The 17,863-nt window shown below is 42.9% G+C and overlaps 1 protein-coding gene across 1 annotated transcript in view; it reads left to right on the forward strand.

Annotated features, from left to right (window-relative positions):
• The first annotated feature begins 924 nt into the window (after positions 1-924).
• LOC139390915 (arf-GAP with Rho-GAP domain, ANK repeat and PH domain-containing protein 3-like) overlaps positions 925-17,863 on the forward strand; it is a 53,395-nt gene continuing 36,456 nt past the window's right edge. The window contains exon 1 of the mRNA XM_071138294.1: positions 925-1,072. The gene's annotated coding sequence lies outside the window, so the exon portion shown is untranslated. The remainder of the gene's footprint in view (positions 1,073-17,863) is intronic.

Consider the following 17,863-nt stretch of genomic DNA (forward strand, 5'->3'; position numbering starts at 1 on the left):
CTACCCTAACTAAACCTAACCTAACTAAAGCTACCCTAACTAAAGCTACCCTAACCTAACTAAAGCTACCCTAACCTAACTAAACCTAACTATAGCTACCCTAACTAAACCTAACCTAACTAAAGCTACCCTAACCTAACTAAACCTAACCTAACTAAAGCTACCCTAACCTAACTAAACCTAACCTAACTAAAGCTACCCTAACCTAACTAAAGCTACCCTAACCTAACTAAACCTAACTAAAGCTACCCTAACTAAACCTAACCTAACTAAAGCTACCCTAACCTAACTAAAGCTACCCTAACTAAACCTACCCTAACTAAACCTAACCTAACTAAAGCTACCCTAACCTAACTAAACCTAACCTAACTAAAGCTACCCTAACCTAACTAAAGCTACCCTAACTAAACCCAACCTAACTAAAGCTACCCTAACCTAACTAAACCTAACCTAACTAAAGCTACCCTAACCTAACTAAACCTAACCTAACTAAAGCTACCCTAACCTAACTAAACCTAACCTAACTAAAGCTACCCTACCCTAACCTAACTAAACCCAACCTAACTAAACCTAACCTAACTAAATGCACACTAAAATGTAGCCTACACATTGCACATACTGTGTAGTTTTTTTGTTATTTTGTAGGCAATAGGGAATGTTTTTAAAACAAGTGGATAAATTGAATTAAATTAAATGACCAGAATGCAAGGTGTCAATAGTAGGCCTATTCCGTTTCTTAAATGTATTGCGCAAAGCAATATAGTGGATATATAAATATTGCATTTATGTCTATGAATTACCAGTATGTGCAACTTTGAAGTGGACGGATAATGAGTTTGAACGGGGAAAAATGTCGGCTAAACATCACTACCGCCCTTCCCTTTAATTAAGATCTCCTTGATACTCTGTGGAGTAAACTCACTCACCATTGCAAGAAAGTTGCCGACAAGGACAATGCTTCTTCTGCTGCCCAAGTCATGAGCGGTCCCCGTCACAACGGAAAAACCGAAGGATTCAAGTATTTACATGTTGCTTTGAGAAAACAACCACGCACATCGAAACACGGCAGAAGGTAAAACGGGATTATTCTAATATTTAGACGGATAGATTCCAACGTTTCAGTGATCATCTGGAGCTCACGCTGTGTATCGGCGACATCCAGCTAACAGGAGATTTTATGGAGCGCACTTCTTCCATACTATAGGCCTAATATTGTCTTTTTTCACAGTAACTGGGTGAATAATGAGAGAATGTCATTATATGTTACTTGTAGAGTTGTGTGTTGGCCGACCGCAGAATAATCAATTCGATTCTGTGTAATGATTTCTTTTACATTTTAAATATATACATATAACCATGTTTAAGAATTGCCAATCTCATGACATCGCATGGGCTTGGAATGTGAGCCTATTGTAACATTTCACCCATTATACAGTCAGTCAGTCACCTGTCTGTTTTGCTGTAAACTAATGTTTTACAGACACCCCACCCCGTTGTAGATTTGCTAGGGGCACATCCCACCCTCCTCTTCGCATTGAGTGGGTTTTGAGTCTTGGAATCTGTCAGTTGTAGCGTTTCACAGCTGAAACCTGATTTAAATCAAGAGCAGCCTTGAACATATGTTCAGTAAGTTATTAGATAGTGCAGCAGCAGCGCCAGAGGACAGAGAAACACAAGTTGAAAAATAATCACCGGAATTTCCCATTTAAAATGCTTCCCAATTTTAGCTCTGTTTTTAGGATTGTGGAGAGGTGAGATTATTCATTTACATGAAAATGGCTGAATGTTAAATTGTTTGGGTGTCAGTGTCACTTGTAAGCAAAGGCCCAGATGATCGTTCCTCTACAGTCACACTGTATACAGTGTCTCCTCCGTCTTTGGTCATTAGATGGGTTTTGTGTGATGCACGACGTTACACGGCCCAGAAACATTGACCTTCAGAGGCCTCTCTCTCTGTCTATAGATGAAGACCACAGCCATCGTTATCTGAGTTATTATATGTGACGCAGTATAAAGTAGCATAGATTTGTAACAGAGTTTCACGTGTAATTCACACTACGGATCAACAAACTACTACTGTAGCTCCACTTACGTTTAATATTCAACACGTTTCCAAACCCCAAAGAGTTCACGTTAAATTCACTTTGCTTTTCTGTCTAAAATCCAAATGAAACACAGACAGCCTGTTGTGTTTCAGTGATGTCGGGTACATTGTGTTAAGCAACCATAATGTTTTTTTTATTTTTTTATTTATTTTTTTACAGTGATTCATAATAACACCCATGTTGCTGGGATTATACCCTCCATGTTGAGGATAATTTCACCAACTCATTTGGGAAAGATAGACAGACAGTAAAGAAAAGTACTGTACAGTAAAGTTTCAGTACAGTAGAGCACACTAAAGTACAGTATAATGTACTGTAGTGTACTGAACATATCTACTGTACTGTACTGAACTCTACTCTACTGATCTCTACTGTTAATGTCCAAACTTGTGAAACATCGATGTCTATGATTGGTCCGGACCAGACAAATGTGTTCTTGTTTGGGGGCGGAGCTCATTAGAATAATAGTTTGTGTGTAGAATAATACCCAAATATGCAAAATAAGGATATTGCGTATTTCTATCTTTGTGTACTTTATTCAGGATATATCACCCTGAAGATAATCATATTCATAATTATGCATTTTTGTATAATACAGATCAGGGAACCATGATGTAATTCTGTTACCGTAACTCCATTCCCGGATGTAAATCCACTTGACTTACTGTAGTTCAACAACAACAAATATCTATATATTTTTTTTAACTCGAGGTGTCATGACATAGCTGACACCCCCATTCTTTCTCCAGACATCTTTGAATCTTAATTCGGAGCAGTTATTTTAAGAGTTTTTGGAAAACTTGGTCACAAAAAAAAAAACTGAGGGAGATTTGACTGTAATTCTGTTACCATACTTTGCATCTGCACAGGTCTTCCAGTAAATGGGTTTTTGTGACATTTTCTGTGTAAATTATTCAAAGTAAACATTGAAATCAATATTTTTTTTGGTTTGGCATACACTACCATTCAAACATTTGGGGTCACTTAGAAATTACCTTGTTTTTGAAAGAAAAGCACTTCCCCCATTTAAAATAACATCAAATTGATCAGAAATACAGTGTAGACATTTTTCATGTTGTAAATGACTATTGTAGTTGGAAATGGCAGCTTTTTTTAATGTAATATCTACATAGGCGTACAGAGGCCATTATCAGCAACCATCACTCCTTGGTTCCAATGGCACGTTGTGTTCGCTAATCCAAGTTTATCATTTTAAAAGGATAATTGATCATTAGAAAACCCGTTTGCAATTGTTAGCACAGCTGAAAACTGTTGTCCTGATTTAAAGAAGCAATAAAACTGTCCTTCTTTAGACTAGTTGAGTATCTGGAGCATCAGCATTTGTGGGTTCGATTACAGGCTCAAAATGGCCAGAAACAAAGACCTTTCTTCTGAAACTCGTCAGTCTATTCTTGTTCTGAGAAATGAAGGCTATTCCATGCGAGAAATTGCCAAGAAACTGAAGATCTTGTACAACGCTGTGTACTACTCTAACCAGAATAGAATGAAGAGTGGGAGGCCCCAGTGCACAACTGAGCAAGAGGACAAGTACATTACTGTCTAGTTTGAGAAACAGACTAAAGGTCAACCGATTAATCGGAATGGCCGATTTAATTAGGGCCGATTTCAAGTTTTCAAAACAATCGGAAATCTGTATTATTTATTTATTTAAATTATTTTTTTTTACACCTTTATTTAACTAGGCAAGTCAGTTAAGAACACATTCTTATTTTCAATGACGGCCTAGGAACGGTGGGTTAACTGCCTCGTTCAGGGGCAGAACGACAGATTTTCACCTTGTCAGCTCGGGGATCCAATCTTGCAACCTTACAGTTAACTAGTCAAACGCAATAACGACCTGCCTCTCTCTCGTTGCACTCCACAAGGAGACTGCCTGTTACGTGAATTCAGTAAGCCAAGGTAAGTTGCTAGCTAGCATTAAACTTATCTTGTAAAAAACTATCATAATCACTAGTTAACTACACATGGTTGATGATATTACTAGATATTATCTAGTGTGTCCTGCGTTGCATATAATCTGACTGAGCATACAAGCATACAAGTATCTAACTGAGCGGTGGTAGGCAGAAGCAGGCGCGTAAACATTAATTCAAACAGCACTTTCGTGCATTTTGCCAGCAGCTCTTCGTTTTGCATCAAGCATTGCGCTGTTTATGACTTCAAGCCTATCAACTCCCGAGATGAGGCTGGTGTAACCGATGTGAAATGGCTAGCTAGTTAACGCGCGCTAATAGCGTTTCAAACGTCACTCGCTCTGAGCCTTCTAGTAGTTGTTCCCCTTGTTCTGCATGGGTAACGCTGCTTCGGTGGTGGCTGTTGTCGTTGTGTTCCTGGTTCGAGCCCAGGGAGGAGCGAGGAGAGGGACGGAAGCTATACTGTTACACTGGCAATACTAAAGTGCCTATAAGAACATCTAATAGTCAAAGGTTAATGAAATACAAATGGTATAGAGGGAAATAGTCCTATAATTCCTATAATAACTACAACCTAAACTTTCTTACCTGGGAATGTTGAAGACTCATGTTAAAAGGAACCACCAGCTTTCATATGTTCTCTTAAACGTTAGCTTTCTTACATGGCACATATTGCACTTTGACTTTCTTCTCCAACACTTTGTTTTTGCATTATTTAAACCAAATTGAACATGTTTTATTATTTACTTGAGGCTAAATTGATTTTATTGATGTATTATATTAAGTTAAAATAAGTGTTCATTCAGTATTGCTGTAATTGTCATTATTACAAATAAATAAATAAAAATCGGCCGATTTAATCTGTATAGGCTTTTTTGGTCCTCCGATAATCGGTAGCGGTGTTGAAAAATCATAATCGGTCGACCTCTAAAACAGACGCATCACAAATCCTCAACTGGCAGCTTCATTAAATAGTACCCGCAAAACACCAGTCTCAACGTCAACAGTGAAGAGGCGACTCCGGGACGGTGGGCAGAGTTGCAAAGAAAAAGCCATATCTCAGACTGGCCAATTAAAATAAAATATTAAGATGGGCAAAAGAACACAGACACTGGACAGAGGAAGATTGAAAATGAATGTTATGGGCAGACGAATCTAAGTTTGAGGTGTTAGGATCACAAAGAAGGACATTTGTGAGATGCAGAAAAAAATGAAACGATGCTGGAGGAGTGTTTGACGCCAACTGTCAAGCATGGTGGAGGCAATGTGAGGGTCTGGGGGTGCTTTGGTGGTGTTAAAGTGGGATATTTATATAGGGTAAAGGGGATCTTGAAGAAGGAAGGCTATCACTCCATTTTGCAACACCATTCCATACCCTGTGGTCGGCGCTTAAGTGAAGCCAATTTCCTCCTACAACAGGACAATGTCCCAAAGCACAGCTCCAAACTATGTAAGAACTATTTAGGGAAGAAGCAGTCAGCTGGTATTCTGTCTATAATGGAGTGGCCAGCACAGTCACTGGATCTCAACCCTACTGAGCTGTTGTGGGAGCAGCTTGACCATCAAGATACATTAGAGTATGGGTGTCAAAGTCATTCTGCCCTGTGAGGGCACATTCTAATAATTAGAGGGAGAGAACAGGGGGATTTTTGGATCTTTGGACTGATTGTCATGTATCCTCAACCTCATTATCCTAAAGATCAAATGAATGATTGTCATGTATCCTCAACCTCATTATCCTAAAGATCAAATGAATGATTGTCATGTATCCTCAACCTCATTATCCTAAAGATCAAATGAATGATTGTCATGTATCCACTGTATGTACTATATAGTATGATTGGTGAATGGGGTCTGCGCCTGAAAGGGATACTTGGGCCTGTCCTAACAAAGGATAAGGTCATCCAGGTGTTCAGATCTATGTCTTGTACTGCCGTCTCCTCCTTCATAGAGTCGACAGGGAGGACACAGATAAACTCCTGATTTATGTAACTCTGTAATGACTTTCTGGCAGTTTTTACTTCTCTAAGTGGTGTTCAGATCTAACCATGTGTGGGTGTGTACAGAAGATGCTCCTTTGACACTGTCTGAATGTTGTTTCTCCCAAAGAAGAGGGACAGTGTGTGCTTGACTAAAACACTCTCAGTCAGAGAGAGCGAGAGAGAGAGAGAGAAGCACAAAATGGGACTGCCTGTACTGTCATCCAGGCAGCATGGCGGCCATAGCTAGCCTAGCGCAGAACAATGACATAATGTGTCTCACAATAGTGCTTCCCTGTTATTTATACATACAGCCTACCCCCCCAACCAGCTCAGCCAGCATCCTGTATGTATTCCAGAGGCCTGCGTGGGTCCTCCCTCCGTTTTAGCAAGTGCTTTTACCACTTGTCCACTTCCGCTAATTGTTTGACTTGAAGAACCAGTGGAGAGTTGAAGTTGGGGACTTTACGTATCTGGAAGGTCATGTTTTGAATGGATTCATTTACAGGCATATTGTATCTTTCTTTCATAATGTTGCCGAGTCCCTTTCCATGTAACTTCCTGTTTACCTAGGGTGATGTCATCGTGTAGACTAACTGTTAAGTGTTGCAGTACTGATGTTGTTGTTATTTACATTCAGACCGCTTGAACATACCAGTGAATCAATTACGTCCTCCTCAGTCTGTTATTTTTGCCTCACCCACACTGCACTGAGACATGCTTGATTTGGCAAAACATTACTTAGCCGTAACATAATGAATTGAAGTCCATTTAAAAAATCTAATAAAATAGACTTCTGCCAATCTCTCTAATGTAAGTGTTGCCAGGGACTGGATTTGTGGTCAGAACTCATGGTGCCTAGCTGTTAACAATTAAGAACAAATGAACCCAGTAAGTCTCAGTTAATTTGTTCAGATGCTTTTATGTAAAGCAATTCCAGTTGTACGAGCTAATGTCAGACAGAGAGACACCAACAAGCTCTGAGAAACGATTGTTTACAGACTCAGAGTCCTGAACAGGACAACTTCCAATAGAATAGAAGAAGACAGAAGGTCTCTTTAAGACTGTTTTGTAGCTTCACGTTGTCTTGGGTGAGACTTTATGAGGTCTGTAACAATGAAAGAGGGAAGGAAGTTTACATTTGTGTGAATGACCAGAGACGCTAGCCATCTGTCACTGTGTGTAAAAATGAGAAGCTGATTCATTGCATAATGCGTGGTGAGTTTGTACAATATTTTAAAGCCACGCTTCGTGAAATGTGTCACCAGAAAAATGTAAACAGGGATTATGTTAGTTTTGAATGACATCATTTCTTGATAAAGCTCATGTGAAATAGTGGGAGGCCATTTTGTTAAATTTTTCTCCCTCTTTCAGTACAGTGGCCTGACAAACTGATTTTTATGGGAAATGAAAATAATTCAGCTGTCACAGTTTAGTGTCACGCTAACCTCTCCTAGCCCACAACATTCCACCCAAATCCAGATAGCTGATGTTCTGAAAGAGCTGCAAAATCTGGACCCCAACAAATCAGCTGGGCTAGACAATCTGGACCCTCTCTTTCTAAAATTGTCGGCCGCAATTCTTACAAACCATTTTACTAGCCTGTTCAACCACTCTTTCGTATCGTCTGAGATCCCTAAAGATTGGAAAGCTGCTGCGGTCATCCCCCTCTTCAAAGGGGGAGACACTCTAGACCCAAACTGTTACAGACCTATACCATCCTGCCCTGCCTTTCTAAAGTCTTTGAGAAGCCAAGTTAACAAACGGATCACCGACCATTTCGAATCCCACCGTACCTTCTCCGCTATGCAATCTGGTTTCCGAGCTGGTCATGGGTGCACTGCAGTCACGCTCAAGGTACTAAACGACATCATAACCACCATCGATAAAAGACAGTACTGTGCAGCCGTCTTCATCGACCTGGCCAAGGCTTTCGACTCTGTCAATCACTGCATTCTTATCGGCAGACTCAACCGCCTTGTTTCTCAAAATGACTGCCTCGCCTGGTTCACCAACTACTTCTCAGATAGAGTTCAGTGTGTCAAATCGGAGGGCCTGTTGTCCGGACCTCTGGCAGTCTCTATGGGGGTGCCACAGGGTTCAATTCTCGGGCCGTCTCTTTTCTCTGTATACATCAATGATGTCGCTCTTGCTGCTGGTGATTCTTTGATCCACCTCTACGCAGACGACACCATTCTGTATACTTCTAGCCCTTCTTTGGTTATTCTATTAACAAACCTCCAGACGAGCTTCAATGCCATACAACTCTCCTTCCGTGGCCTCCAACTGCTCTTAAATGCAAGCAAAACTAAATGCATGCTCTTCAACCGATCACTGCCCGCACCTGCCCGCCCGTCCAGCATCACTACTCTGGACGGTTCTGACTTAGAATATGTGGACAACTACAAATACCTAGGTGTCTGGTTAGACTGTAAACTCTCCTTCCAGACTCACATTAAACATCTCCAATCCAAAATTAAATCTAGAATCGGCTTCCTATTTCGCAACAAAGCCTACTTCACTCATGCTGCCAAACACCCAGGTAAAACTGACTATCCTACTGATCCTTGACTTCAGCGATGTCATTTACAAAATAGCCTCCAAACCTCTACTCAGAAATCTGGATGTAGTCTATCACAGTGCCATCCATTTTCTCACCAAAGCCCCATATACTACACACCACTGCGACCTGTACGCTCTCGTTGGCTAGCCCTCGCTTCATATTCGTTGCCAAACCCACTGGCTCCAGGTCATATACAGTGTGTGCAAATGTAGTAAGATTAAGGAGGTAAGGCAATAAATAGGCTGTAGTGGTGAAATAATTACAATTTAGAAATTAAACACTGCTAGATGTGCTAGATGTGAGTGCTAGATGTGCAAGTAGAGATACTGGGGTGCAAAGGAGCAAAAATAACAATAATATGGGGATCTTTGCCAGGTAAAGCCCCGCCTTATCTCAGTTCACTGGTCACCATAGCAGCACCCACCCGTTGCACGCGCTCCAGCAGGTATATTTCACTGGTCATCCCCAAAGTCAACTTCTCCTTTGGCTGCCTTTCCTTCCAGTTCTCTACTGCCAGTGACTGGAACGAATTGCAAAAATCACTGAAGCTGGAGACTTCCCTCACTAACTTTAAGCATCAGCTGTCAGAGCAGCTTACCAATCATTGCACCTGTACATAGCCCCTCTGTAAATAGCCCACCCAACTACCTCATCCCCATATTATTATTGTTATTTTTGCTCCTTTGCACCCCAGTATCTATACTTGCACATTTAGCACTCCAGTGTTTAATTGCTAAATTGTAATTATTTTGCCACTACAGCCTATTTATTGCCTTACCTCCTTAATCGTACTACATTTGCACACACTGTATATAGACTTTTCTATTGTGTTATTGACTGTACATGTGTTTACTCCATGTGTAACCTTGTTGTTTGTGTCGCACTGCTTTGCTCTGTCTTGACCAGGTCGCAGTTGTAAATGAGAACTTTAACAGGCCTACCTGGTTAAATAAAAGTGAAATATATATATTTTTTGTCTCCAGTTTAGGGTCATCCTACCACCACTCCTAGCCCACGACACTCCACCGTCTTCACACTATCATGCCGACCCGAACCAAACAATGCTGGCTCAGATATTTTATTTTCACCCGGAACAGCTTGGTTTGGTTCGTCTCAGTAGTGTGAAAAGTTCTCAACACTCGACTCTTGCCTCTCCTCTCTCCTAGTGTCACAAGGCTTTGTTTATGGCCAGAGGACATGTTTAGGGAGAGGAATGGGTGGAAGAGGAAAGCGAGCAGCGTGGGTGGAGGGTGTGGTGGTGTGTCCTTTTTCTTCCTCCAGTGTTTAAGGGACAGCTGTATCCTGTGTTTTCTGGAGCTTTGACAGAGCCCAGATCTCTAGCCCAGATAAAGACTACTATGGTTAGGGGAGAAGAGGAGAGAGATTTACAGGACCCGCAGTATGCAGGACCCGCAGGACCGCAGTATGCAGGACCCGCAGTCTGCAGGACCCGCAGTCTGCAGTATGTAGGACCCGCAGTCTGCAGGACCCGCAGTCTGCAGGACCCGCAGTCTGCAGGACCCGCAGTATGCAGGACCCGCAGTATGCAGGACCCGCAGTCTGTAGGACCCGCAGTATGCAGTATGTAGGACCCGCAGTCTGCAGGACCCGCAGTATGCAGGACCCGCAGTCTGCAGGACCGCAGTATGCAGGACCCGCAGTCTGCAGGACCCGCAGTCTGCAGGACCCGCAGTCTGCAGGACATGCAGTATGCAGGACCCGCAGTCTGCAGGACCGCAGTATGCAGAATAGGTAACAGTTCACATGTTATTTGAAACTGAGTAGCAGCTGTAAACACTCCCTATCAACAATATCTGGGGACGGAACAAAATGCTAAATCAGGTTTTTGGAGTCAGCGCTCATGATGATCCTTCATGATCTCAGTGATTGACTTCAGATCTCTCCTCTCCTGCTGAAGAAGACCAGTCTGAGAATGTCCATTTACCTCTTGAGTGGTTTCATATACAGTACCAGTCAAAAGTTTGGACACACCTACTCATTCAAGGGTTTTTCTTTATTTTTTTTTACTATTTTCTACATTGTACAATCATAGTGAAGACATCAAAGCTATGACATAACACATATGGAATCATGTAGTAACCAAAAAAAGTGTTAATCAAATCAAAAATATATTTGAGATTCTTCAAAGTAGCCACTGTTTGCCTTGATGACAGCTTTGCACACTCTTGGCTTCTCTCAAACAGCTTCACTTGGAATACTTTTCCAACAGTCTTGAAGGAGTTCCCACATATGCTGAGCACTTGTTGGCTGTTTTTCCTTCACTCTGCGGTCTAACTCATCCCAAACCATCTCAATTGCGTTGAGGTTGGGTGATTGTGGAGAACAGGTAATCTGATGCAGCACTCCATCACTTTCCTTCTTGGTCAAATATCACTTACACAACCTGGAGTGTGTTGGGTCATTGTCCTGTTGGGAAAACAAATGATAGTCCCACTAAGCGCAAACCAGATGGCATGACGTATCGCTGCAGAATGCTGTGGTAGCCATGCTGGTTAAGTGTGACTTGAATTCTAAATGAATCACTGTGTCACCATCACACCTCTTCCTCCATGCTTCACGGTGGGAACCATACATGCAGAGATCATCTGTTCACCTACTCTGCATCTCACAAAGACACGGCAGTTCGAGCCAAAAATCTCACATCAGACCAAAGGACAGATTTCCACCGGTGTAATGTTCATTGCTCGTGTTTCTTGGCCCAAGCAAGTCTCCTCTTCTTACTGGTGACCTTTAGTAGTGGTTTCTTTTCAGCAATTTGACCATGAACGTCTGATTCACGCAGTCTCCTCTGAACAGTTGATGTTGAGATGTGTCTGTTACTTGAACTTGTATTTGGGCTGGTAATTCTAAGGAACTTATCCTCTGCAGCAGAGGTACTTTGAAGAATCTCAAATATTAAATATATTTTGATTTGTTTAACACTTTGTTGGTTACTACATGATTCCATATGTGTTATTTCATAGTGTTGATGTCTTCACTATTGTTGTTCAATGTAGAAAATAAAAAAAATGAAGAGATACCTACTCATGTATGAGGTATGTCCAAACCTTTGACTGGTACTGTAATTCTACAACCCTCCCCCGGGCCATCACTTTGGCCTTGCATGGAGGGGACTAGGAAGCAATGTTGGGGAGAAATAAACTACATGTAGTTGGGGCGGCAGCGTAGCCTAGTGGTTAGAGCGTTGGACTAGTAACTGAAAGGTTGCAAGATCAAATCCCTGAGCTGACAAGGTAAAAATCTGTCGTTCTGCCCCTGAACAAGGCAGTTAAAACCACTGTTCCTAGGCCGTCATTGAAAATAAGAATTTGTTCTTTGCCTAGTTAAATAAAGATACAATTTAAAAAAACTAGTAATTAAGATTAATTAAGATTAATGTAGCAGTACTGGTAGTGGTAGTGTTTTCACTGTAACAATTGAGCAATTGAGCACTACATTACTTTTTCTAGCAGAAAGAAAATGAAATAGGCAAGAATTTACTTCATTTTCCAACATCAGATCTGCCCAATTCTCACTTAAAACTGTTTTTCTGCTCAATAGGCCAAGTTACACATCTTGCAATTTGTATTCTATGGCATTTTAGATATTCTATTTTTCACTAAGTAGTTTGGATGTGGTGAACTACTTTTTCAAAGTAACTTTAGTTATGTTTCTTCAGTGTAGGTGAACTTCTTCAAGTGTAAAGTAATTGGTAGCTTGGTAAACTTGATTTTAAGCCTGGTATGAAGCCATACAAACACTGAGGAAGACGAGACAAAACCTTTGTGGTGTAGGATGTGTTTCACCCTGAAAATCCCTCATTAGCCTTGTGTAGAGGGAGGAGAACACCATTGGCCTTGTGTAGAGGGAGGAGAACACCATTGGCCTTGTGTAGAGGGAGGAGAACACCATTGGCCTTGTGTAGAGGGAGGAGAACACCATTGGCCTTGTGTAGAGGGAGGAGAACACCATTGGCCTTGTGTAGAGGGAGGAGAACACCATTGGCCTTGTGTAGAGGGAGGAGAACACCATTGGCCTTGTGTAGAGGGAGGAGAACACCATTGGCCTTGTGTAGAGGGAGGAGAACACCATTGGCCTTGTGTAGAGGGAGGAGAACACTCACTTCATTGCTCATCTCTGAAGACCAACATCCTGTATTTATTATGGATCCCCATTAGTTCCTGCCAAGGTAGCAGCTACTCTTCCTGGAGTTTATTATGGATCCCCATTTAGTTCCTGCCAAGGCAGCAGCTACTCTTCCTGGGGTTTATTATGGATCCCCATTTAGTTCCTGCCAAGGCAGCAGCTACTCTTCCTGGGGTTTATTATGGATCCCCATTTAGTTCCTGCCAAGGCAGCAGCTACTCTTCCTCTGGGTTCCAGCAAAATTTGTATTTATTGTATTTTTATTTCACCTTTATTTAACCAGGTAGGCTAGTTGAGAACAAGTTCTCATTTACAACTGCGACCTGGCCAAGATAAAGCATAGCAGTGTGAACAGACAACAATACAGAGTTACACATGGAGTAAACAATTAACAAGTCAATAACACAGTAGAAAAAAAAGAGTCTATATACATTGTGTGCAAAAGGCATGAGGAGGTAGGCAAATAATTACAATTTTGCAGATTAACACTGGAGTGATAAATTATCAGATTGTCATGTGCAGGTAGAGATACTGGTGTGCAAAAGAGCAGAAAAGTTAATAAATAAAAACAGTATGGGGATGAGGTAGGTAAATTGGGTGGGCTATTTACGATGGACTATGTACAGCTGCAGCGATCAGTTAGCTGCTCAGATAGCAGATGTTTAAAGTTGGTGAGGGAGATAAGTCTCCAACTTCAGCGATTTTTGCAATTCGTTCCAGTCACAGGCAGCAGAGAACTGGAAGGAAAGGCGGCCAAATGAGGTGTTGGCTTTAGGGATGATCAGTGAGATACACCTGCTGGAGCGTGTGCTACGGGTGGGTGTTACCATCGTGACCAGTGAACTGAGATAATGCGGAGCTTTACCTAGCATGGACTTGTAGATGACCTGGAGCCACTGGGTCTGGCGACGAATATGTAGCGAGGGCCAGCCGACTAGAGCATACAGGTCGCAGTGGTGGGTGGTATAAGGTGCTTTAGTAACAAAACGGATGGCACTGTGATAAACTGCATCCAGTTTGCTGAGTAGAGTATTGGAAGCTATTTTGTAGATGACATCGCTGAAGTCGAGGATCGGTAGGATAGTCAGTTTTACTAGGGTAAGTTTGGCGGCGTGAGTGAAGGAGACTTTGTTGCGGAATAGAAAGCCGACTCTAGATTTTATTTTAGATTGGAGATGTTTGATATGAGTCAGGAAGGAGAGTTTACAGTCTAGCCAGACACCTAGGTACTTATAGATGTCCACATATTCTAGGTCGGAACCATCCATGGTGGTGATGCTAGTCGGGCGTGCGGGTGCAGGCAGCAAACCGTTGAAAAGCATGCATTTGGTTTTACTAGCGTTTTAAGAGCAGTTGGAGGCCACGGAAGCAGTGTTGTATGGCATTGAAGCTCGTTTGGAGGTTAGATAGCACAGTGTCCAAGGAAGGGCCAGAAGTATACAGAATGGTGTCGTCTGCGTAGAGGTGGATCAGGGAATCGCCCGCAGCAAGAGCAACATCATTGAAATATACAGAGAAAAGAGTCGGCCCGAGAATTGAACCCTGTGGCACCCCCATAGAGACTGCCAGAGGACCGGACAACATGCCCTCCGATTTGACACACTGAACTCTGTCTGCAAAGTAGTTGGTGAACCAGGCAAGTCAGTCATTAGAAAAACCGAGGCTACTGAGTCTGCCGATAAGAATATGGTGATTGACAGAGTTGAAAGCCTTGGCCAGGTCGATGAAGACGGCTGCACAGTACTGTCTTTTATCGATGGCGGTTATGAGAGCGTTTAGTACCTTGAGCGTGGCTGAGGTGCACCCATGACCGGCTCGGAAACCAGATTGCACAGCGGAGAAGGTACAGTGGGATTCGTTGACTTGGCTTTCGAAGACCTTAGATAGGCAGGGCAGGATGGATATTGGTCTGTAACAGTTTGGGTCCAGGGTGTCTCCCCCTTTGAAGAGGGGGATGACTGCGGCAGCTTTCCAATCCTTGGGGATCTCAGACGATATGAAAGAGGTTGAACAGGCTGGTAATAGGGGTTGCGACAATGGCGGCGGATAGTTTCAGAAATAGAGGGTCCAGATTGCCAAGCCCAGCTGATTTGTATGGGTCCAGGTTTTGCAGCTCTTTCAGAACATCTGCTATCTGGATTTGGGTAAAGGAGAAGCTGGGGAGGCTTGGGCGAGTAGCTGCGGGGGGGGCGGAGCTGTTGGCCGAGGTTGGAGTAGCCAGGAGGAAGGCATGGCCAGCCGTTGAGAAATGCTTGTTGAAGTTTTCGATTATCATGGATTTACCGATGGTGACCGTGTTACCTAGCCTCAGTGCAGTGGGCAGCTGGGAGGAGGTGCTCTTGTTCTCCATGGACTTTACAGTGTCCCAGAACTTTTTAGAGTTAGAGCTACAGGATGCTAATTTCTGCTTGAAAAATCTGGCCCTTTGCTTTCCTGACTGACTGCGTGTATTGGTTCCTGACTTCCCTGAACAGTTGCATATCGCGGGGACTATTCGATGCTATTGCAGTCTGCCACAGGATGTTTTTGTGCTGGTCGAGGGCAGTCAGGTCTGGAGTGAACCAAGGGCTATATCTGTTCTTAGTTCTGCATTTTATGAACGGAGCATGCTTATCTAAGATGGTGAGGAAGTTACTTTTAAAGAATGACTAGGCATCCTCAACTGACGGGATGAGGTCAATATCCTTCCAGGATACCTGGGCCAGGTCGATTAGAAAGGCCTGCTCGCAGAAATGTTTTAGGGAGCGTTTGACAGTGATGCGGGGTGGTCGTTTGACTGCGGACCCGTAGCGGATACAGGCAATGAGGCAGTGATCGCTGAGATCCTGATTGAAGACAGCGGAGGTGTATTTGGAGGGCCAGTTGGTCAGATAACGTCTATGAGGGTGCCCTTGTTTACAGATTTAGGGTTGTACCTGGTGGGTTCCTTGATGATTTGTGTGAGATTGAGGGCATCTAGCTTAGATTGTAGGACTGCCGGGGTGTTAAGCATATCCCAGTTTAGGTCACCTAACAGAACAAACTCTGAAGCTAGATGGGGGGGCGATCAATTCACAAATGGTGTCCATGGCACAGCTGGGAGCTGAGGGGGGTCGATAGCAGGCGGCAACAGTGAGAGACTTATTTCTGGAGAGAGTAATTTTTTAAATTAGTAGTTCGAACTGTTTGGGTATGGACCTGGAAAGTATGACATTACTTTGCAGGCTATCTCTGCAGTAAACTGCAACTCCTCCCCCTTTGGCAGTTCTATCTTGACGGAAAATGTTATAGTTGGGAATGGAAATCTCAGAATTTTTGGTGGCCTTCCTAAGCCAGGATTCAGACACGGCAAGGACATCAGGGTTGGGTGATTGTGCTAAAGCAGTGAGTAAAACAAACTTAGGGAGGAGGCTTCTGATGTTGACATGCATGAAACCAAGGCTTTTTCGATCACAGAAGTCAACAAATGAGGGTGCCTGGGGACATGCAGGGCCTGGGTTTACCTCCACATCACCCGCGGAACAGAGGCGGAGTAGTATGATGTGCGGCTAAAGGCTATCAAAACTGTTCGCCTAGAGTGTTGGGGACAACGAATAAAAGGAGTAAATAAAGGAATAAAATGAAGGCAGTTCATACAATTTTAAAAACATAACAATACATTCACAGATTTTACAACACACTGCTCCCACAGGCCCCTACTCCACCACTACCACATATCTACAGTACTAAATACCTGTGTGTATGTATGGATGTACCTGTGTGTGTGCGTCTCCTCACAGTCCCCGCTGTTCCATAAGGTGTATTTTTTTAAATCCTTTTTTGTTATTTGTTTTATCTAATCTTACAACTTGCTATTTTACTTGATGTGGAATAGAGTTCTGTGTAGTACTGTGTGCCTCCGATAGTCTGTTCTGGACTTGGGGACTGTAAAAAGAGACCTCTTGTGGCATGTCTTGTGGGGTATGCATGGGTGTTCTAGCTGTGCGCCTGCAGCTCAAACAGACAGCATTCAACGCATCACTTCCTCTGTTATGACTTGCATTCAACAACCAAAGCAGAAGTTGTGGTCTTGGTGTTACATTGGTATGTCACACATCCCTTTTTTGTTGTTGGTAGTTCTAATGTGGTACAGTAGTTTTTCATCTGGTGAAATTGATAGATGCATCTACTGCATGTTAATAATGATGTCAGGCTGCCCACTTCAGTTCTGAAGCAGCAGGCATGTTGCCGTTCCGTCCCGGCCAGGTATTTATCTGAATGCCTTCTGCAGTGGGAAGTGGGATGGGAGGGACAATATCCTCTCACCCATCTCCCGCCCTCCCTCAGTTTACACGTTATCAGTCCTTTTCATAGGTTTCCTGCCTCTCTGCGCTCAGCACCAGACCTGGGTTCAAATACTATTTTTAAAAAATCATTTGAAATACTTCATCTGTACTTGATTGAGATTGACTGACTGGCTAAATGGACCAGGAAAACAGTCCCAAAACTGTCAACTCTGTCCATCTGGTTCTCGAAGCAGGCTAGAGAAAATGCTCAACGTAGTTAAAAGATTTCAAATAGTATTTGAACCCAGGTCTGCTCTCAGCACACAACCGGAGTCCTGTGTTTCTCTGTGTGTATCAGTGGGCTGGAGGCAAAGGTTAACCTACAGAGTGGAGACCGAGGAAGAGAAGGACGTGACTCAGACCCATTTCAGCAGCTTTCCTCCCATTCCCCTGCGGCCTTCCTACATGCTGACGGACTAGTTTTCCTTCCTCACTGTTTAAGGGTTAGATATCACCCTTTTTTCACACTATTGTGTCAAACCCAAACCTGACTGGATGCATAACATGGCCAGCCGAGTACAGCTCTGCTCGGCACGGCTTGGCTCATTAGTGTGTAAATGATACGAGTATGGCTGCCATCGGACTGTACTCTACTTGTTAAAGTATAACTACACTTTAGTTGAAAGAGTTCCTACAGTCAACTGTAGTTCTGTAGGAAGACTTTACATTCTGATCTGGTGCCCATAACTAATTAAATATGATCGGTCTTAATCTGTCCAAGGTTTCATTAAAATACTATTATCTATCCTAAACTCCTATTAGAATGTGTGTGATGTGTTGTGCTGTGTGCCTCCCCCTCACGAGGCTGGCAAACTGCCCCAGTCAGCCTTGA

This window comes from Oncorhynchus clarkii, chromosome 31 (genome assembly GCF_045791955.1).
Source record: "Oncorhynchus clarkii lewisi isolate Uvic-CL-2024 chromosome 31, UVic_Ocla_1.0, whole genome shotgun sequence".
Classification (NCBI taxonomy): Eukaryota; Metazoa; Chordata; class Actinopteri; order Salmoniformes; family Salmonidae; genus Oncorhynchus; species Oncorhynchus clarkii.